Source organism: Amblyomma mixtum, chromosome 3, assembly GCF_055824585.1.
Source record: "Amblyomma mixtum isolate Tamu chromosome 3, ASM5582458v1, whole genome shotgun sequence".
Taxonomy (NCBI): Eukaryota; Metazoa; Arthropoda; class Arachnida; order Ixodida; family Ixodidae; genus Amblyomma; species Amblyomma mixtum.
The window spans coordinates 118,616,186-118,639,762 of NC_143014.1; positions in this window are offsets into that span (position 1 = coordinate 118,616,186).

Consider the following 23,577-nt stretch of genomic DNA (forward strand, 5'->3'; position numbering starts at 1 on the left):
AGGTTTCTCGCCCCTCTAATTTCAAGCCTCATCCATAACCAGCCCCAACTGTACTCAGATGTTAGCTGGTTATAATCATCTCACTCACGCCGCCGCGGTGGCTCAGCAGTTATGGTGCTCGGCTGCTGACCCAAAAGACGCGGGTTCAATCCCGGCCGCGGCGGCTAGAATTTCTTTGGAGGAGAAATTCTAGAGGCCCGTGTACTGTGCGATGTCAGTGCACGTTAAAGAACCCCAGGTGGTCGAAATTTCCGGAGCCCTTCACTACGGCGTCTCTCATAGCCTCAGTCGCTTTGGGACGTTAAACCCCATAAACCAAACCAAACCATCATCTCACTCACAAAATGATGTCCCAAAAAGTTTGTCTTCCTGTGTACCCTGGGTTTTAAGTTGTGAAGAGCGGCTGGAAAAACATTCAATTGGGCTGCACAATTAAGGTGCGCTAAGCTAATGTTTGGATGAAAGCACTATGCTTTAAGTCTACAAAGTTTGGGGTGAAATCTCCCTTTGCAATATTGCAAAAGTTAGCTTTCCTGCATAGCAGACACCTCTTGACCACGGCGACGAGCCCAGTACTAGGGGGAGATGTTGGGTTCAGCGCTGAACATTTATGCTTGGTTACGTCGTGCACACAGCTGGAAAGCGGCAGCTTGGCACAGTTGCGCGTCACCCTTCCTGGGCGATTCCTGCGTTGCATATTGTCCGGACAGAGGTGCGATTAACCCCTTAATCGCGGAAGCAATACATGGCACAAACGGGCAGGAAAAGCACGCGGCATCATTTTACTCGTGTCTCCAGCACTGAGCCCGATTCCTGTCCCCAGATCCATGTCAGGGCACCATGATGAAGGGGGTTTTCTTGTGTAGAGAAGGTGGCTTCCACAGTTACGCAAAGGGTCCTTATGAGCAGAGATTTATTAATTTAGTTATTATTAATTTGTTTTTATTTTAAGAAGCAGTCGTGTTCTTCTGATACCTAAACACGCGGTTTGTTGAAAAGCTTCATGCTGAAATAATAATTTACGGCTTTTTTGTGAATTATTGTCGTTGTCGTCAACATCACAAAATGGTGAAGTAGAATGAAACAAATGAGGGAAATGCATTTCGGCAAGAGGTGTGACAGCTGAATGGAACCGCTCATGAACGCATTGGCAATTAGGAAGAAAGAAAGAAAGAAAGGAAGAAAGAAAGGAAGGAAGGAAGGAAGGAAGGAAGGAAGGAAGGAAGGAAGGAAGGAAGGAAGGAAGGAAGGAAGGAAGGAAGGAAAGTAAGAAGGAAAGAAACAAGCAAACATCGAGTTGAGAAAGAAAGACATCTGTTGCCATTATTTCGCAAACAAGACGAGCACGGATGGCTTTGGAAAAAAGGACAGGAAAGCTGAAATTCTGCACGCTCCCTAATAGTATTCAGCATGCACGGAAAAATAGACTTGTATTGAGGGAATCGAGTTACGAGAGTCCGCAGTGGGAATACTAAACTAAATGTAAAAAATATTCGTTTACAATAAAACTGCAGTTTTTGTTTAGAGCCTATAGTTTACAGGATAAAATGCGGTTTTACCCGATTCTCGCACCTTGAGCAGGTACCTAAAAATCGGACTAAACCCGATTTCTACCCCGATTACACGCCTTGAAGAGACGGGTACTTTGTCAGTGCACAAAGCTGAAGGTACCACAAAGGATGCTGGGTGATGGCTTGCACTTACCCTTCAGCGCTGTTTTCAGGTAACTGTTAAGATCTCACATTTTGAAATGTGGTTGTCCATGGCATGTATCAATCTGATGGTAACGATTAAAAAGTACTTTTAAAAATTTAGAGCTCAGAACAGGTACTGACCTGACGCCTTTCTGGCACAATTGTATCAAGACCATCCAGGTTAACATCTAGCTCCAAGGTTGTTGTACTGTGTCAAGGATGGTTGATGTAACGTTTCCTGAATGTTTTTGCACTGCACAAATGCAGGCAAGTCCTGTGCAATCGTTTATGTGTTGCACATAGAGATGGTTAATGTCTGCGACAGACTGACTGGTAAACAGGAAATTTTTGTAGTTTATGAAAGTTTAACGTCCCAAAGCGTCTCAGGCCATGAGGGACGCCGTAGCGGAGGGCTTCGGAAATTTCGACCCCCCCGAGGTTCTAACGTTCACTGACGACGCACAGTACTCGGGCCTTTAGCATTTAGCCTCCATTGAAATTCGGCCACCACTGCCAGGATCGCGACCGAGTCCTTCGGGTCAGCAGCCGAGCGCCATAACCACTGAGACACCGCGGATGCTGCAACACAAAGCAGGAAAAAGAAAATGAATATTTGACTTTGAAAAACATTTCTTTGGTGCAACCTGTCATTCCGAGATATTTTATGAAAATAATTATCAAAAATATGCCATTTTGTATCCGCCACAAAAACGATCGGTACTAGTCAACTATTTCTGCCGGATTAAATTGCCCGAAAAAACCCCAATTACGTAGATTTTTCTTGAATATTTTCGACGAGTACCGAAGTTTTAGGTCGAAAATGGTGCCCAATTTTTATCCTGAGATTTTTCCCCAAATAACCCAGAGAGCACTGCAGTCTGTTGCATTCGAGAAATGCGGAAGGATTTGCGTTTGAACTTCAGCAACTTCTTTTTGCACGTCATCGTTGTCTAACATCAGCACACATCCCAAACACACTTCGCCATCGTACACACCACAACGCGTCCACTTCGTGCCCCTCTAACATGCTTGAACCTACGAATGCCGATTCTCATTGGCCCTCACAAAACATTCAGTTTGAGAAGCCGCTCAATCCAAAGTAATATACACATTGCTCGTACAATTCTCGAACCTTGTACCCGCTCTCATGATCCCCTTGCTTTGATTCAGATCGATCTTTCGAAGGCGTTTGACCAGGTTCGCCATTAATTCCTGTTTTGCCTTCTAGAGCGAGCAAATGCTGGGTCTACTGTACTTAAAGGAGTGCAACTTTGCCACAGCAGTTGTTCGACTCTCTTAATTTTTAATGGTCGTTTGTTAAACCCTGTGTCAATCCGATCTTCTTTGAGGCAAGACCAGCTGTCCGGTGTCCCCGCTGCTTTTTGCCCTTTATCTGGAGCTGCTTTGTTTGAGTGTTTTGTGGAACAGCAATATTATGGCTCCCCTGTTTTGGGCAATAAAGTCAAAGTGTTTGCATATGATGATGATCTCGCTTTTTTCTGCATTGACAATCAGAGCACTGACAAAGTTGTATCGGCAATAGATCGGTTTGCCCCCGTCTCTGTCACTGAGATGAATCGCTCCAAAAGTCCTGGCTTGTTGTTGGGTTCATGGGGCTCACCACCGCTCCGTTATGCAGGAATGGAATGGCCGTTTATACCTCCTAAATAACTTGGCGTTCAACTTCATGCATTAAGTCAAGTGCACATTACTGAAATGAGCGAGTTTCGGCCGTCGAGCGTTATGCTCACAGTTTTGACCCACATCGACTTTCAATTTTCGGTCGTGCTCAGGCCTGCAGCACCTTTCTGTCAACAAAAATTTATTACGTACTCCAGGTCTTGCACTGCGCTAAGCATTATATAAAGCGTTTTCATTGAATATTTGCGACTTTTATTTGGGCATCCAATTTCGAGCCGATGCGACGCGATAATGGTTTCAGACCTGTTTGTGCAGGAGGATTAGGCTTAGTTAACCAGTTTGTGAGACAGTTGCCTGCCCATTTCTTTTTTTCTGTCCTGATTGATTAGAGCATTCTTGCAGAATAATTTAATGACCCTGTTTGAAATTTAGTGGTTTGTTCAAATTTTACTGAGCGCCCCTCTTACTGGGCTTTTTGCAGGAAGTTCGTGCATCTGTTGGTTTTTTGACAGTTTGGTTTTCTAACCACTATACTTATTTTCTGTTTCGCGTAAGAGTCTGCGCAGGGATTTGATTACGATGCTCTTTCCGCCGCCATTGTATTGTTCTGTGTATTTTGACCTCAACGGTCATGATGTGTTTACGCGAGTGTTCAAGATGCCGATTTCTTCCTGCACCATAACGTTTTTCTATAAATTACACACCGAAGCTCTACCTGTTAACACGTGGCTCCATAGGAAAAAAACATTTTTGTGCCTTTTATTAACTGCTGTTTGTGCAATGTACCTGAAACCATTGGACACTGTGTTATTAACTGCAAGGATGCGATTTTGTTTTTGGATGTGTTGCAGAGGACGTTAAAGAAAGACTTTGTTTTAAATTACTACAGTGTTCGTTACCTTGCGGCTACTCAACCTGATTACGAACCATACGACATGTTTTTCCTCATTGGACTTCATAGCCCGTGGAAAACGCGCATGCTGGACCGCAACGCTGAAGCTCTTGTTTCAGCCAGAAGCCATATCAGTCGAGTGATCCTTCAACTCAGGGACATTTATGATGAAAGGGACTTTCTACCGAACTGGTTTCCCCTGTTGATGCGGTGTCTATCTTTACCGCCCTTATAGCTGTGTTGCTTTCTGTCATGCTAGTGCAGTGCGGTCACTAGCTGCGTATTTTGTAAATAATCTGCGTATATCCCCTTTCTGTACATGCATAGCCTCGCGTAGTAAATACCATGTTAAAAAGAAACCCTTCGTGGCATATGCGTTGCGTGCCCGCCTGGCACACAGACGGCCTGGGTTCGCACCCCAATGCTGGCGAATTTCGATTTTTGAATCATGTCACGTGAGAGGTACCTCTTCCTGTGGGCACATTCTGTGAACAAATTCTGCGGACAACTTCCGGTGATGGATTTTCCTTTGCATGAGGCATAATTATAGTGTTTTTGCATTAAAATAATACCCGAAAACGAAGGGACGTATTTATATGTTGCTGTCTTACCTTAAGTTGTTCACCAATATCGGAAAGGCTGTAATGTCACAAGGGAAAAAAAAAAAACGCCAGAAGCCCTTCGTATGCGCTACATTGTGGACAATAAAACACCTATGAAAGTGCAGCTCAATACGTACTACTTAATAGGGGGAACGAGGCTTTCAAATCGGGAAGAATGGTCGAAAATTTTATTTTCCGAAAGTCAAAGTATCCACTCGTATGGCTTGTTTTCTACGCTGTCCCGAAGGGTTTCATTGGGTCTCAAGGTGGCGGCAGCAACAAGCGTTGTCGGCAGTTATCGAAGAACATAATCACTGCAGCTTTCGGCCACGCTCAATTTAAATCTCACAGGGAACCTCGGAGATCAGCCGCTAAAATCAACTACGGCAATTTCGAACAGTGTAGAAGCAGATGCGCGTGGCTGCGATCATTCGAGATAAACCTGGTCGCATATCGCGTCATAAACAAAGTGACAAAGTCGCGTGCCTGCGGCTTTCAGCATTAACAGATAAACAGTACTAAGCTTCGCGGCGGCAAATTTTGAAACTATATATAAAAATCGGCACTTTCCGAAATCACGTATCTTTGCCGCGCCACCGCAGAAAGCTCCGGTCACTCTACCGCCTCAGCTCGATTCCGTGCGCAGAAGCAAATACAGAAACATAAAAAGTTTCAAGACCTCGCCACGGTACTGCTGCGCGTCAGAAGTGGTTTGCGCGGTTGCCCTTAGCAACCGGAGAAGCCGGCGCAGGAGCCGATGGAGCGCCGTCTGCTCTTGCGCGCGGTTAGTAGCTGTACTATTTGCTTGCTCGCCTCGCGTTACATTGTTTTGGGTACGGATCTGGGCGACCATGGGCAGACGCTCCTTTAAAATTAAGCGCAAAAGGTCGCATTGTTACGAGAGCCGCAACCGAAAGTCACCAACAGCCAAGAGTGGTATCAATACCTCTCTGCGGGCTTCCGCGATTTAATTTTTCCAGAAGGACGAAATGAACGCGCATCCGAGAGCTGCAGGCTGCTCTGCTAGCTCATCTGCGAAAAGATGGCTCGATCGTGCCGATGCAAACAGCGTGGTGGACGTCACTGGTGCGCAGTCGAGCACTTCGGTCATTGTTTCTACTGCTCAACAATCGGCTGCAGGCATTTGAAAATGGACGCCATGCGCTTAAAGGGGCAGCCAAAAAACACAGCGTATAAAAGGACAACACGGACTACAACCCTGGTGCTCTCTAGAGAGGTGAATGTAGTGCTCAACTTACCCCAAATGTAGAGCTATTTGGGGCGACGAAAACACCATTCCTGGAGAACCTACAGTCCAAATCACTTTCTTCAAGCGACTCTAAATAGAACAGGGACGGAGCTTTCCACTGGTTAAGGTCGTGTTCACCGGGAAAAGAATCACCAGGAAAATAGTCCAAACGTTGACATTTTCCGAAAGTGGTCACCCCATCCCGCGTTGTAGGGCCTTAAGCAATACAATGCGCCAGCATGCTCCATATTCGTTGCGCCGTAGCCCAGTGTCGAGAGGGACTCACACTGAACCTTCGCTACAAGAAACGAATACTGCCTTTAATTTCTTGTTATGCGCGACGTGGTGGCAAACAAGTGCACTAGTCCGTCGTCCCGGACTGAAGGTAATGACCGCTGCGGTGGCTCATTGGTTATGGCGCTCGACTGCTGACCCGAAAGACGAGGGTTCGATCTCGGCCGCGGCGGTCGAATTTCGATGGAGGCGAAATTCGAGAGGCCCGTGTTCTGTGCGATGTCAGTGCACGTTGAAGAACCCCAGGAGGCCGAAATTATCAGGAGTCCTCCACTACGGTGTCCCTCATAGCCTGCGATGCTTTGTGACGTTAAATCCCCATAAACTAAACTACACTGAACTAAGCTAAACTAAACTAACTCAAGATTTTAACACCATGCAGATACACAGAGACCTGGGAGAATTGTCAGCGCCGAAGAGTGGCAAAAAAACAAAACACTCGAACTATTTTCACAGGTTTCAAGCTTGAGCGCAAAAAAGAAGGAAACAGATACTTTGTGCGTAAACCTGGCATAAGCTCACAGCATAGACGCATCCACCACATAAGCGCATATATCCCCTGCGGCGTTTGCTTCGAAAAGGGCTAAGCGGAGAGGGACATGGCGGCGAAAAGGAAAAAAGAGACCGGATGGCACCGGCGGGTCGCGCCAGCAGCCCGCGGGGCGTCGCCGGCGAGGAGCGATCTGTGTAATCGCCACGCGAACCCCTCGGACTTCGACGCTCGGTTAATGGGGCCCGCTCGTAATTCCTTCATGAACGCCCTCCGTGTGCCCTTCTGTCAACGCGAGTCGTGACACACATACGGCGGGCTGTTATTTCCCAAGCATGATATGCTGCAGTTCGCGGGCCCGCGCAGCCGCTCCTCCCATCCAGGTACCAGCAATTACGAAATCGCTACGGCGAGCTGAGTAACGTCGGCAGAGCAACGGGTAACATGCCACTGACTGCGCATTAACTTGCCGTGTCTCTTTTTTTTGTGGCGCAATTATCGCGAATGTTTTATGCCACTTCCACCAGCGTAGCTTGCTGCCTGTACCTGCTCGGTACTATTTGTGTCATCTCATTTCTATCCTGCGGCAACCAAGAGAGAAGTAGCCTGCTAGATTGTAAACAAGAATAACATCTGCATTTTCACTTTCGACCCTCCTTTTTCCTTTAAACTAAAATAATCGATAAACTACTGGCTTTTCGTTTATAAAAAAAAACGTAGCTAAGAAGCCTCAATAAATATACAGTTCGATTGTTTTCGTAGCAGTTCATGCATTAAAAACTCCTCCCTGACACCTAATGCTGATGCGTACAAGCCAAAGCAAGAAGTTCGGTTTATTTTCATTCAGGTTTGACGAACAGTGCAATTTCCTGCTGTGCCGTCAAAAATGAAATGGCTAGGAACAATGACCAAGAAACAGACACTTAAGACTGCAGACGGGTGAGAACGCGAAAACATTACATGTAGAACTGCACAAAGTAGATGAACAGATAAGTGCTGCTTCCGATGCTGCCGTGCCCAGTGACTGCGAAGCCAGCATAAGCCAGCGCAAAGCCCATTCGTAGCTTTATTCTTCTGTGTCGCCACCTGGAGTCCCCTGCGCAGTACATTGCGCATGTTGACGTAGAACGATGATGCATGCAGTGCCAAGGGTCGGACGCTGACGGGCGAAAACCTTTATCCCCATCTCCAAGCAATGCATTGTGGTCATGCGCAGATGGGTTGACCCCGATGACGCGGCACCGAAATTAGATTCGCTGCCACGTCAAAAGATATCCTGATATTGTCACAATTTTGTGCCATAGACGGCGGACGCCGGCTTTTGTGCTAATGGGACATATAATACTTTCGCATTACAAAGAAAGAAAGAAACGTGCGCCTAGGAGGCAAATGAGGTTGCATAGCATGCACTTGCCGGTCTCGAAGCAGCTTCCGTGAGAGCCCGGTCGAAGCTGTACTAAAAAAACCATTTTCACCCCTGGGAAAGAGCCACACCTTTAGCCTCAACGGAAACACGATAAATCTAAGCGTCTACTTTTATTCACAAAATTATGATGATGATTTGATTTTTAATATCACAAGGGCCGCTTTGCTTGGTTTTGAAAAACTGTTTCTTCATCTGCCCTGCGGTAAATAACGCGATGACAACTTTAGCATTTATAAGGTACGAATGCGAATAAACTTTTGGCGAATAATGAAACTGATATGTATTTACTTCTGGTTTGTTATTGAGGCCTGTGCAGTTGCTATGAGGATAAGGATAAAATTACCCAGTGGATACATACCCGGGTGTACATCCCCTAATTAGTTATTGGTGCTACCGGATATCTCTGTTTCTCTTCTTTTTTGTATATGAGCGAGGTGCATAGGGAGGCCGCGCTCGCGTGGCTAAACCGCACATTCTAGGAATGTGGAAGATGAGCTTCGCATTCATGCCATTGCAATGTCAGAGAACAGATCTGCCTGGCGTAGATATTCAGAAAGCATCACATTTTCCCCGCTTCCGGGCACAGCGCTGGCGAGAAAGCCTGCCGTACGCGTTTGATTGCGCTCAGAGACCAGAGGTAGCAGTCGGAGTCCAGTCACACCGTTGAATCCGCGGGCCAGACCCGGTAAAATCGTGGCGAAATCTCAGGGGCGCTGACCCAGAAGCAACACTGGGCTGGCCCTCTGGAGGTATACATGCTAATCATTGTGGTGCACCTTTCAGTGAGGAGGCAGAAACTCGAGCGCCGGCTCGTAGCATTGGGCGTGCGAAATAGGCCAGCCCCTGCGCAACAGCTCGCGCTCTGTTGCCTTTCATCGTTGGCGTTCGATCATCACCAGCCCACCGACTTCGCAACGTGGCTTCTGTTGATCGGGCAATGCCCGCTGCCAGATGAATTCCTTGCTCGTGCACGCTAGAATCAGTGTCTGAGACAAGTGCGCTTATCTCAGTAAATCTACAGAAAAAAAAATAAGAACAAAGAACTACTGCCATTTGTGAATAGAGTGGTCTGTAAATCTCTTGCTACGGCACGAAATCTTGACACACAGAAGCTACATGTATTCCGCTACGGGACATGTAATTTCGAAATTGAAACACGCAGTGAAGATGAGGTTTCGTCTTCCGGGCATACACAACACATCCGGATCGTCAGGCTATTAAAAAGAATGGCCACAGTCCTTATTTGAAACGAAACCCCAAGCTTTCATACTCCTGCTGTGTAGTCTAGATTGGATGTTTAGATGAACGAAATAAGAAAAAGAACTAGGACAGCAGCAACAAAAGCCTCATCAAGGAGGAAATGGTGCCTGAAGTGGTTGTATGGCAACTGCTTTCTTTCTTTCTATGGCTATGCTTCTCTCCGACGAACACTCTGCAAGCTTTGGCTGCATTGCCCAAAAGTCTGGCCGAAACGCACTGCGGTCATCGGCCTCTTTCTGCCCCATATGCGATTACTCCGTGACGCAGAACAGGTGTCCCAAAAGTAAAACGGTGCATGGGTCTGTGAAAAAATTACACTTGCATCCTCCGGTGGGCTAAGGTGAACATATAAGGCACTAGTGGGCCGGATGTGCCACATGCATCGATGCGGTATGCACGCGGGTCCGATGGTACACTCTAAACAGAAAGTAGTAAACAGGAGTAAGCTGTCCTCTAGCGCACTACATTTTGTAAAAGGGGTGCGCCAGGGTACAAATTGCTCCCTTCTTACTCCCATGTAGACGTATTCGTTTTTAGAGAATAGAGCCCACCGCGCTCCAAATTTTTGTCCGCCAGCGTGCTCCGTTTTATTTTTGGGGCACCTGTGCACCGCACGTAAAATGAAACAGAAAATAATAAGAATCGTCTAAGAATACCTACACTTGCTCCTTTTTTCATCGGTCTGCGCTTACGGTGCACATTAAGCAGCTCAGATGAAACTCTGTAGAATATAGAACGCAAGGATGCATTTTTTCTAACTACTTAACACGCAATTAACAAACTAACTACACTCTCTCACGCCACGAGCGTCCACAAATTCGCATTTTTATTACCTACATTAAACACCTATAGCCTGTAACGCATACGTTGTTTTTCCATTAAAGGTCGACAGCATTTGTACAAACTGCTGGACGCGTCTCGCGCCTTCCATGAACTCACGATAAGATCACGAAAACGCGTCGAGTCGCTGATGGCAGGAATGAAAAGAAGTTACAGAGACCAACACGATTGATACCTACGTAACTTCGGAACATTAAGCTCTCATTAGGCAAGTATCTTCCACACTTAGCCATGTGCTTGCTCTGTTCTTTTTAAGAAAGCTTTGCACAAGAACAACCGAAAGTTGTAACAAATTTGCGCCTCTATAAATGGTTAGGTGGTTAGCACGGCGAGCTATTTAGCTGCAATATTGTCACGGGTCGTTCAAAAGACGCGGGTCGGACCGGTGGAGGACCAGGACCACAGGAGAGCAGGTGCCAGAGACAGTCCAAGCGGTCGGTGCCGGGCTCACGATGATGATGATGATGTCGAGCAATTTCCTCCGCGCTTCTTCCTCTTTGCCGGCGATCGGCACCCCGCTGGCTGAAGATCACGTTGAGTAAGTGGAAAATCACAAATAACACACATGACAATATTGAGCTGCAGTTCCTTTACTTAGGTGGCTTGAGCGGACATTATCAGCAATTCTTCATCGTGCGCAGCTTCTTCGTAAACTTAATGAACTTTGATAAGTTTCGTAATGAAGTTCGAGCTAACAGCGCATTAATTTTTTCACAAGGTCGATAATCAAGATATCGGCGCCCCAGAGTTATGGCTGTCGGTTACACAGCACGGTGTAGCGCGATATATTTGCCTACGGCGCCCATATTTCGGTAAGCGCAGCTGCTGACCATGAGGTCGAGAGTTCGAATCCCGGTCGCGGTGGCCGCGTTTCGATAGAGACGAAATGCAAAAGGCGTACGTGTGCTGTGCTATACCAATGCACGTTGAAGAACTCGAAGTGGTCGAACATGATCCAGAGCCCTCCTCTAAGGTGAATCTTTTTACCTCTCTTCTTTCACTCCCTATTTCATCCCTTCCCTCAAATCGTAATTGGGATGTTCACCCTGAAGTGAGTGAGAGTCACTGCACTTTTACTTTGCTCCTAACCAAGTAATATTTATAATAATTATAATAATAATGCTATTATTATTGTTATCGACTCATTTCGATATTGCCTATACTTTCTCATATTGAAAAATTTATTTTGAAATCCATGTCACCTGTTAGATGACCTCAATGACGTGATCAATGGCGCACTTGACGACAACCCGATTATTGTTGCGAAAGCAACACTACGCGAGTCGCCGAGCCATTTCGCGGAGCTGACGAAATGCCATACTGCGCATGCGCGAGGAGCAGTGACGTCACACGGCGCACAGCTGGCGCGCCGCCGCCGTCGCTGCGCGGGTGACTCAGAGGTGCCGCCGCCGCGCTGGCCAGTTGCGCATGCGCTGTAGCGGCGCATAGCTAGCGTGCCGGGGCCGCCGGCGCTGCTGCGCGCTCTCCATCGCCTCTCTCTCCTCGTTGCTTTCGCAATCCTCCAGGTTTAACCAGAGCTAAACCACTGCCAATTTTTATTAATTTTGTTCAAGGACATGACAGAAGCCTTCGGTACAGTTGATCATAATTTGTTGACTCAAAAATTAAATTTAATAGGATTTAGGAGAAAATTCGATGATTGTTTTCGAAACTATTTTTCAGGAAGATATCGAAGTGTAAAAATATAAAGCGTGCTGGACTCGAAAATGCTTTGTAAATCATGGTGCTCCACAGGGTTTGACAGTTGGACCCCTGCTGTGCAATATCTACTTGAACAATCTTCATACCTTACCGTTAACTTCCCGTGTATATCAATTGGCTGATGGCACTGCCCTGGTTCTCATACACTCTTCAAATGAACAAGTTACAAAAATCTTACAAGCAGACATAAGTAATCTTCTGCGGTGGATGAAGTCCAGTTACATATTTTTGCTCTCATAAGCAAATACAGCTATGTAACAAGATATACCGTCATTTAAATAACTGAGAATGGTGTCACTCCCCCCCCCCCCCCCCCCCCCCCCCCCCCCCCCCCCCCCCCCCAGACTATAGTACACATGTCAAATACCTTGGTTTATACGGAGATTAGTTTTTAAATTGGAGTGAGCATATTACACACATTTGTAAAAAGCTTCGAACAGCGGCATCATACATCCATAGACTGCGTGAGGGCGCTGGCGCTCAAACCAGCTACAAAATGTACGAAGCTAGCGGAGAAAGCGTCATCCGACATGGAATTACTGTGTATGGCTTTTGTACAGGTAATAGACAACAAAGGGCCGACAGGATGCTTCCCAGAATTGCTAAATATATAGTATATGGCAGTAGTCTACATAACCTAAAGACAAGTAGAATAAAGAACGATATCCAAATGTTAAATATACAGCAGCTGCACCGTTATGCTGTTCTCTATTCAAGATATTACGAAACGGAGTACAAAACACCAGTTATTAAACCAAAAACTCTGATGCGAACTGAAAAATACTGCATACCGCGAATTTATTCTAATTACGGTAAGAGAATGAGACACTACTACGTACCATTTATATTCAAATCCATACCACCTAAACTAAACAATATGACCAGCCAGAAGGAAGCCAGGAAATAATTAAAGAGCTGGGTCCTTTCATCTGTGTTTTCCAGTCGACACTTTTTCCCTGTTCTAAGTGGGTAACATGCAGACACCTATGTATGATTGCCTTTTGTTTGTATTAAACTGTACTCCGCTATTTCCGCGTGTACATCTGCTACTAATGCAAGCGTGCATTACTTGGATACTTCTAGTCGATACTTTCGTCCACTTCGTAGAGTTTAGCCCATATTCACTATTCTGTTCAACAAGCTTTTATCTCTGTATTTTTAATTTTTACCTTAACTTGTTATATGTATTTCCCTTTTTTCTTTTGCATACGCGCGTTACGTTCACTTTGGCAGCTCCTTTGAATCTGTACGTCGCATTACTGATCTGCTTGCCCGCCCACAAGCGCTGTGTGCTTAGGCGGACTGTGCATGCAAACGAGAGGAAAATGCGCTTAATAAAATATAAAGTAAAGCAAAGTAAAGTTCAACGTTTTTCTGTTTTGTCGACTCAACAGTTTGGTTTTGTTACCGGCCATGGTACGATAGCCCTTCTAGAGTAGTTATCTGAAGAACTGTTTTCAGTTTTTGATCGAGATTTGCTTGGCGTTGCTGTATTTCTGGACATCGCTAAAACTTTCGATGCCGTTCATCCCTGGATTTTGCTACAAAAACTCTATTCCAGGATTCCAGAGGTTCTTTTTATGACGTCCTGAAGAACTATCTCGCCGAACAATCACAAGTGCTTGTTTAGACGAAATTATAAATGCAAGTACTAAATTTTCAATGAAGGCCGGAGTTACTCAGGGTTCCGTACTATCACCTTTACTGTTAAACATATTTATTAATGATTTAGCACAGGTAATCTCGAAATGTTTAAGATTTCAGTACGCTGACGGCACTGTTTTGCTCTCAAAACATTTTTCTTACGACATGGCCATCTCTAATCTACAGAATAATGTACACAAAACAATGAAGTGGTTTGTTGAGAACTGTTCAAAGGTAACACCTCAAAAACCCAACTTCTTTGCTTCAGATTCCATTTAAAATTAACAGTATAGACGCACCAATTTTTCTACACTGTCACGATTGTCACTCTGTCGCTGTATACCGGTTACCTACATGAACTCAGTGAAACACCTGAGAGTATTTTTCCACCGTGATATTTCGTGGCAAACTCATCTATCACACATGTCTATTAAGCTAAGGAGCGCTGCATGGTTATTTTTCTCACAGCAAATCTGTTGGTCTGTTTCAAATCGAGAAAAAACTTGCGCATGCTCTGGTCTACAGCACTCTCCGATATGGGACCACTGTTTTTGCTCCTTGCCCTATCTGATGGCAAAACCTTGTTGATTCTTTGCTAAAGAACATACTAAACAACACACCGTCAATTACATATCCTAACACGGTCATAAATCCTAATGCTCTGCAACACGGTTAAACGTATTTATCATCATTTCTGTAATATGTACGCGCTGTTCTGTCAGATGTTAATCATATTTTGTGATTCGCCCTTTGTTGGTATTATTTCTCTAACTGTTAGTTCCCTTACACAACCTTACATAACCTGTGCTCCTTGTGTGAAATATCTCGACATTCATATTAATAGTGACTTATCTTGGAATGCACACATGGCATATGTGTGTAAAAGACTTCGTAGAGTGGCATGCCTACTCTACAACATTAAACAGTTCATGCCTTTCTCAGTTAGAAAGCTAATAGCGCATGCCTTTGGCTATAGCGTGTTAAGGTATGGTATCTGCTGTTTCCATAACTGTTCCGGCACGTGGAAAAACAGAGTGAATAGCCTCCTGAAAAACATAGCTAAAAGTGTCCTTTATAAACCCGATAAGCAACGACTGGAAAGTGTGTTTAAAGCCACGAAAATCCCCTCATTTGACAATCTGTTTAAGCAAATTGTAGTTTTAAAACACTTTTGGGACAGTCCTTACAAAACTGAAAAATAAAACCTAAGCCACTAAGACACATACCGCAGTATGTTGTGAAAAGAGTGCGCACTCATTTTGGGGAAGCAATGAGGCGCTATTACATTCCTTCTATCTTTAATGAGTTGCCAGGGTATGTATTCTCCTTGATTTCCCGTACAGAGCTAAGAAACGCTATATTATTAGTAAAAATGTAACTGTAAAGAGCATTAAACTTTCTGCCTATTTTTTTCTCTCCCTTAGCGAAATAATTTTTTCTTTTCGATTCCTTCTTTTTTACACTGGTATCTATAATCAATTCATTCTTTATTTTAGTGCACAAGTTTCAGTGCACGTGTACATAGGTATATATTCTTTTTTTGTGTGTGTTTCGTTCGCTATTGTATATACTGTGTACTTGGATTGTCGCTGCTGCCGGGCGACACCCTACAAGCCCTCTTGTGGCTTTAGTGTGCCTGTACGAGATTGTAAATATTGTATGAATAAAGTTTATTATTATTATTATTATTATTATTATTATTATTATTATTATTATTCCGTATGTCGATTGCACGCTCGTCCGCTGACTTTGCAGGGCCTAGTCCCTCAAGCCATTGGTGGCTTTGATAGGCCCGCTTCTGGAACTTTGTAATCTTTCGTGCAATAATAATAATAATAATAATAATAATAATAATAATAATAATAATAATAATAATAATAATAATAATAATAATAATAATAATAATAATAATAATAATAATAATAATAAAGTTATTATTTTATTATTGTTGTTGTGTAGGTGCATGAAGGCGTCCATAGCCATCAAAGAACCGAAGGCTTTGTAACGGGCCGTGGCGAAAGGACTGTTAAACGGCGGCCTCAGCGGGCCACTACGGGGCTGCTAATTTTTAACCATTGTGCAGTCTTCAGCTGGGTTAGCGTGTTTATTAGAGTGGCAGGAGGCGGCGAACTTGCGGTCGCGTGCCACATTAGTTTGACGGCATTCCAATGAGTACATGAAAACTTAGGTTCTTCGCCTCGGCCACTGTGGGACTAAAACGATGGAATGGGGTTCAATAATAATAATAATGAAGCAAACATACTTGGAAGCAACAACCAGTTTATCTGATTTTTTTTTTAAACGTAACTTTGTGAGGGACTTTCTGGGGGGTGACTGGCGTCCGTTTTCGGTCCTCTCAGCGTAGTACATCGAAACGAAAGGTGTCCGAAGAGAAGGCTGTGAAGCTGTTTCTTTTTCAATTAGAGCTTAAACATTGCACACGTCACATTTTCTTTCTTGCTTCGTTCAACGCCTGAAACAAGTGAACGAGCAAGTATACGGTAAATAAGCGCTCTGTACACATTGTATTATCAGGTTCTTCGTGGTACCTAGATAATCTTTTCTGTTACAGATAAAAAGAACGTGATGCGAATGTAATACTTGGTTCTAATTTCCCACCCTCATGTCTCCCTTTACACCGGTCTTTGCTTGCAGCACCAAGCGTACTGCGCCCGATGCATGTCTGATCCCAGCTCTTCGCGTAGTTAGCCGGACACCGTCGGCGGCCAGTGAGCTCCTCCAAATCGCCCTTATCTCGTTCGGTGCCTAAAGGGCCGCTGTTCGCCCCGAGGGGGCCTCGCACTCCATCAAAGGGAGCCGCGGAAACACCCTGCACTCACAGCTCGCGGGCAGTTCCCACGCCCGGCCGTATGCAGCCACGCCGTGCACGTGCACTCGTCGGTCCATGCAGCACTCGGGGTGCTACTACACCGTACAGTGCTTTTGAAGCATACATACGTTTGGCATGATTGGGACGCTGGTATAACGCGTGAGAAAAGCAAAAAACGCAAAGTTTTGCGAGGAAAAGAAAGCCGCAGTAACAGGCTCACTTTCCATGGAGCCCTTAACCACGCAATAAAGGGAGGATTGGCAGAGGAAGTCAAAAGAGGCAACGAGAAAGAGTTGCAATAGTGGAGGGCTCCGGACTGATCGCAACCGCGTGTTCTTTTTCTTTCTGTTCTTCTTTCTTTTTCTTTGCGGCGTGCTGGCATCGCAGAGCATACGGGCGTTCTTGCATTTCCCCTCCATCGAAATGCGGTCGCCGAGGCCATGATGCACCCCTGTTCAGCAAGCGAACGCCATGTCCACTGAACCACCAGGGCGGGACGCATGAGAACCATGAGAAGCATTGATACCTAGTGAAAATCCCCCCCCCCCCCCTCCTCCCCCCTTTCCTGTTTCCCCAGAACAAATAACGTGCCTTTTTTATTTTAATCATCTTCTAGGACGACAACGTGTTGCGGATTCTCGCTTAGTATATCTCTCGGCTGAGTTCACTGAATTCAACGAAAACCCGTACAGCCTTTGTCAAAAGTTCACAGCCAGTTTAGGGAGGGCCCAGGACTTCAAGGACTTTAATGCTTAAGGAGGTCCGCCTGCCTGCAATTCGGCTTCAAGCCTTATGGCTTGACTCTCCGATTTGTTCTCACCTGTGTTATCTCTAGATGTATGACCCACCTTCTATAAATCTGAGAACAGTAATTTCAGGAAGATGACTGGATTAAGCGACGTTTCTAGCAGGCATTCATAGTATTAAAACAACTCAGGTAACATTCCAATACGAAATTCTAAAACGTTTTCACCAGGTTGTTCATCCGCAGGTAAATGTCGGTGGTCACATACATAATGCGAAATTACAAAGCGGCAGTCCTCTGTATTCACGCCTTACAAAATCCAGTCCCTGTGCCACTTCACCCAGTAACCAGGACAGTGAATGAGGACTGCGCAACGTGGTAATATGACAGTGCTTCATTAGAGGTCATTTTTCAGAACGTCGAGCCACGCGCAAACAGGGTTATGCAAATTCCGAGCACCGCTGCTTGACCTAATTATCCAACGCAATACATAACCCATGATGAGCCGCTGCTATGCCCTCCCAAAAAATATCCACTCTCGTGATAAGAGACGACACGTGCTGATAATACGCCCCATGAATGCTGAAGAGCCAGGGGGGACGAGCCCAAATTTTTGTATCGCTCTTGGAAATCATACTGGGCGCGGCACTTCGACCTGTGCTACGATGCACGAGTCGAACACAAGCGCTAGTGAGAGAAGTGCGAGCTGTCCTGTTTTTCAGGCACGACACACTGGTCGATACAACACGTAGCAGCGAAGGGCTGGCTCAGTTGATCACGTTACCCCGGATACGAACCGATTGAGGAGTGGCGCAAAACGACAGCGCTGGACAGGAGGGACTGTACACTTTCGGCGTTCGCTCTCTCCACCTGCTTCGCTTCGACGTCTAATATTCTAGATGCTAGTGAAAAGTTATTCCTTTTTTTTTGTCTGTAAAGGAACAGGTTGTGAAAAGGAGTCAAATATTTCTTGACGACGCGCAGAAGACGAGTCGCGGTTAAGCACAGAGGAAAAACTGGTTAGACCGCACCACAACCGTACGGGGCTGAACGGGCGGGCCCAGGAGCCTGTCTAGATGAGAAGATGAGAAGACGGCGGAGTACCGGCGTTACAGGATGCATGAGCGCAAAGGCACAGAGGAAATACCCCAACTATTTCTCTTGTAGTACAACTTGTTGCAAGGAGCGTTCTCACGAATGATGAGCCATGCACAGTGTGCGTCAGCATTCGAGCGTGATACAGTCGGGATGCTGGTTCACTGAGCGTCAATGCTGCTTAACAAGTTGTTTCGTACGTCGGACTGGTCTGGTGAACCTAAATGCCCTTCTCTTTGCACCCCTGCATTGTTTTAGTGAAGCAACCCACGAAGTCTCATTTCTTCAGGCTTTTTTTTTTCTCAAAGGCTTTCCTTAAAGACAGCGCCGAAGCCACTAGCGTAGCAGGATAGACCTAAGAAGCGAAGCTGCGTTGCGTTGAGCTCCAGTATCTTTGGTGTTATTTCCCGCAGCTGTATCTCGATGAACTGAAGGAAGTATAAGCTGCAGAAAAGTTTAAAAGCGTCAGATCGAACGTGCCGCCTATAAGTATGGTATTTTTTTCTTCAAAAATATTTCAAGCTGCATTGAAGCAGAAGCATTCCGACCCAAGGTAAAAGCACGAAGATGAACGCAGAGTGCGTACTCGGAAGTTATTGAGTCGCTGGTCTCCGGGAAGCCGCCATCAGAGAACCTTGCATCCAGCACTGCAGCGTGAAATATCCGGTCGTCCCTCCCAGAAGAGGGACTAACGCGTTGCAGTCATATATAATAAAAGCAGTGAAAGTAACCCGCCCGAGACGCTAAAGTGTAGGCCCGCGTTTTCTTGCGTTATTTTTTTTATCCCGAAACCCCACTGGATTGTATATAAACGGCGCAGGTCCACTGGCCTTCTTCCTCCTCTAACCTGTCCGGCTTTGTTTACGTGCATTCTAAATGGAGCACGTGTATAGAAGGCGTGCGGATGCTGCAGACTCGCCTGTCCTGCTCCGCATGGCGCGCACACTGAACCTCCGGTAGGCGGCCGGCTCCCGTCTTGTGCATAAATTCTGCCCGCTGCTCGTCGGCTCCGCGCTGGCCGCGGACGAAACGTGGCCGCACGGAAGCACATGCCGTCGTGCCCCGCGCTGCTCCAATCGTGCGTTTAATTGCCACGCTTAAGCCCGGGAAGAGTGGCTATCTTTTAATGCGTGCTCTGAACGCAGCGAGCGGCCGGCCCTCCTGTGCGTGGTGCCTATTGTTGATGCCCCAGCCATCGCTTTGCTCTTATACCGCAACGTCGTACGGGACACTGCGCGCTACTCGACTCGTGGAGATGGAATGGCACCGGAAAATAAATGATGGCCCGATATGACATCGAACACTGCGCTTCTCTGCTTCGTCCCGTGTCTTAGCGATAACCGGGCCAAACCGCGAAAAAAAGGAATTACGCTTCGTACATCCACGTCGTCTCCTATAAAAACGGTCCAGGAATTACTTGCGTCTCGTACGTTCTTTGCTTTCATTTCCTTCTCCCGTAAGTTCGCTTTCCCAGCGCACGACTGAACTGAATTGGAACGCTTCAGAAGGCCTGTTTTACGATTCCCGTCTTATACATTGCGGGCATAAATCAATGAGAAAAGTGAGCTACGAGATAGGAACGACGGTCCAACGAGAAGGGCCGTGCGTCGACTGCCGTGAGAGGCTTTATGGACGGTATGGTTATAAAGGAACCCGGATTTGCAACTGACCTCGTTTAAAAATGAAGCAATAAATAAAAACGTTTTCGCGAGCTCTATATGAACGTAGGTGGATATATATATATATATGTATATATTAGGGCTGCATCCGACCGCTCGCGGTAATGACTACGAAAATGGCACGAACATAATGGCTCGGCAAGGACTACACACGAGCAAATGAATAGGTATTGGCACGTCGGGGGCGCTCCTTCATCGTCTTACTCTATGACGCCTCCACAGAGGTGTATTGAGTGCAGGCGACCAGGGCCCCTGGAGAGGTCTTATTTGAAACAATGACATAAAGTATCGCACCAACTTGGCCATTAATGTTGACAGGTATTCGTATTTGGGTCGTTCGGTAAACAGCAGGAGTCTCAATAAATTAAGCGATGTTCCATGCAGACGAGAGGAGATATCGCAGTTCCCAGGGAGGACGGAGGCATATATGTAGAGGATGTTAGTCTCGCGAGCAATGAAAAAATAAAATGGTTGCGGAAATGATAACCTTATTCTTTCTCACGCAGTCTGGCCCCGCGTGACCACACATTCAAAGGAGCCGCTAGTAGGGTGCTCAAAAAAGTTAACAAATTCTCGCTCAAAGGACTGTTCAGTGTTTTTCGAGGCCAAGCAGTCTCCCTCGTATTTTCGCTCGACCGTGTAACACGTTACACCGCGGTACGGGCTCTATTCGCCGACTGGAGGACCGCTGCTCACCCTTCCTCTTCCTTCTTTTCGTATGCCCTCGTGCTCCACGGAGAGACGCCACAGAACCCGTCCGCCAACGACAGGGGGCACAATGTCGCTCCGCATAATTTGCGAGGCGCGAACGGCTTCTGCCAGAGGGACGTCCTTTCCTGGCGCTATTTGAAGGCGCTACATCCTTCTTCTTGGTTGCCACTCCTCGCGTGCCGCAGTCGCGCGACCCAGCCGAATCCAGGAAGCCTCGCTACTGGCACGCTCTCGGCGCCTGCATCCAGTGGAAACGGCTTTCCCGACGCGGCGAAAACCCCGCGCGGCTAAGGCGGGCTCACGCGCCGCAGCCGGGCAGTTTTATGGCCGTACTCTGGCGCGGGTTTCTCAACCGGCTCCTTCTTCCGCAGGCACCTCACGCGGCGGCTACGCATGTGCCGGGGAAGGGGATCTGCTCGCGGATGCGGGTATGCAAATCGGGCACCGCAGGGGTGGCAAATAAACTCGCCGCCGGCGGGCTCGGAATCAGATGCAAAGCGAAAGAAAGCATGTCGTCGAGTGGCCAACAACACGCGCAGCGCCACCGGTCCTCTGCCGCCGCAGTCCGTTGCTCTCGTTACAAATAATTTAGGCAGTTTCCTCAGCCGCCGCGCAGGAGCTCGTGGAAAAGGCGCCCGCGCGGGGAAGCCGGGTCAATGCTTCGATCATGTCGTGAGCTCGGCGCGGTCGTGATGCACGGCCCGAGCGCGCGCAGCACCGCTCGAGGGGTCGCCGCGGCTCGCACGTGGCACACGGGCGAGGCTGACGGAGGAATATAGGCATGCAGAGCGCGAGGATGCGAACTTGCCCCGCGCATATGCAGTTTGCGACTGAGAACCGCTTTTTTTCCGCCTTCCAAAACAGCCCACTCAGCGTTTCGCCGGCAGTTATTAGCGCCGCTCGAGCGGTTAAAGCGGTAAAGGGTGAGAACTAGCGCAACTGAGTGCAATTACGTTCTTCCAGCGCGATAGGTGCATCTACGCGTAACGTCGATTAAATCGTCGCCGGCAATTAAGATTTTCTGTTTGCTTCACGAGCCGCATGATATATTTTTTTAAAGCATAGTTTAACGCTACCGCTGCTTACTTTTATGAAGATGCTATCGCCTCTGTTCCTCCTGCGCCGAATGGAATAATGATAATGGGATGAGGAGGAAGATGGAGTAGAGGAACGAGGCAAGCGCTCTTGGTCATTACCGGTCAACTGGGGCCCTTTACAGCCAAACACTCTCAAGTATGCCGAGCACGATCCGCGAGCACGAGATTCGCAGATACTGGCTATCGCTTCCTTTGTGCGCCTCATCATTGTTCATTAAAAATATAATAAAGAGAGCAAGCAGCCTTTGTTACAGTATAGGCACAGCGGCTGTCACTTTTCAGATGTAATTGAGAAAATAACAAGAATAGACCGAAGTGAGCAAGAAATGAAACTGGCAGAGGCAGCAATACCTTCGGATGACCAGAATTCACAAATTTACCGCCCGTCCCAACAAAAACGAAAGGAAAATATCGATATACACACAGGTGCACGTGCAAACACCAAGAAGAGAATAACGGAATTTTCACGTGGCCATAATAAATATGACATGCACACATGAAAGCACACATTGGTTCGTTGCATGCAGTACCCAAGAAAGTATGAATGATGCTAAGCACTTTAAAACGACTGTTTAATAATTAATTTAAATAATTAATTAAGTTCCATTCTGAAATGATATAGCCCTAGTTGCATCGTGGAACTTACAAAATTCCAAACTTTCGCAACAGCAGTTCAAGGACCCTATACTGCAGCAGTAGTCAAGTACTGAGCCTCATTTTCATTCTTGTTGGTGTTAGCGATTTCCGCAAGACAGGGCAAAATTAATGTGCGGGTGCGCCATTTCGAGAGTGTGCACAAGCCTCTGCTTGGACCTAAATTTTTCACTGTGGCGTGACACAGCTTTAGTAGTAAAGTTTCAGCACTCCCCCCCCCCCCCCCCCCCCCCTACTGACATCCTTCCTACGGCTTTCTTTCCCCTTGCCAAGTCTGTATGATGGGCTTAACAAATGCGACGCAGTGGTTTTATATTTGGGACTGTCTAACTGGATAGTCACCTCACCGGAGCATTCGAATGTAACTTGTAACCATGAAGCAACCATGAAGCGTAACCTTTAAGCTTTATGCTGAAGTGCGCCACCGCATTGCTTTTTGTCGCAGCGCCAGATTACTAGTGGCTGCAGTTTATTTTGTATGCTCTTCTAACACCGTCATTACGAGATGCGCGAAAGAAATTATGCGCTGTGGTTTTCGTCACCCATAACACACATAACGCTTCGCTGAATCGTGTGCACATTTCTCCAGGAAACCTCGCGGCCAAAAACTAGCAAGGACAGGGCGGCCATAACGAAGGAAGGCGGTTAGCTCATGCGCGTCGATTTTTTTTTTCGTCCCTCGCCCCCGCTTTTCTTCTCTCTCATGGCGGAGACAGTGTTTCGAGCAGTGTATAGGGAGCCCCACGGGTGGCACAGATTCACCCCGTCGTTCGTCATCGGCCAAATGGCTTTTGGCTTTCGCAAAAGGTGCGCAGGAGAGCGGCGCGGGGAATTTGTCGAGTCAGTCAGCGCCGGTGTTGGCCAACTGTGCACACCAAGGTCGTGTTACAACCGCAAGCACCGAACGCGAACGCGCGCTGCAAACACCCGGGCGTCGCGCACGCACCTTCGTGAAGTAACCAACTGCGGCACTCGACGGAGGGAAGCCCCGAAAACTCCGGCGGAGCATTGT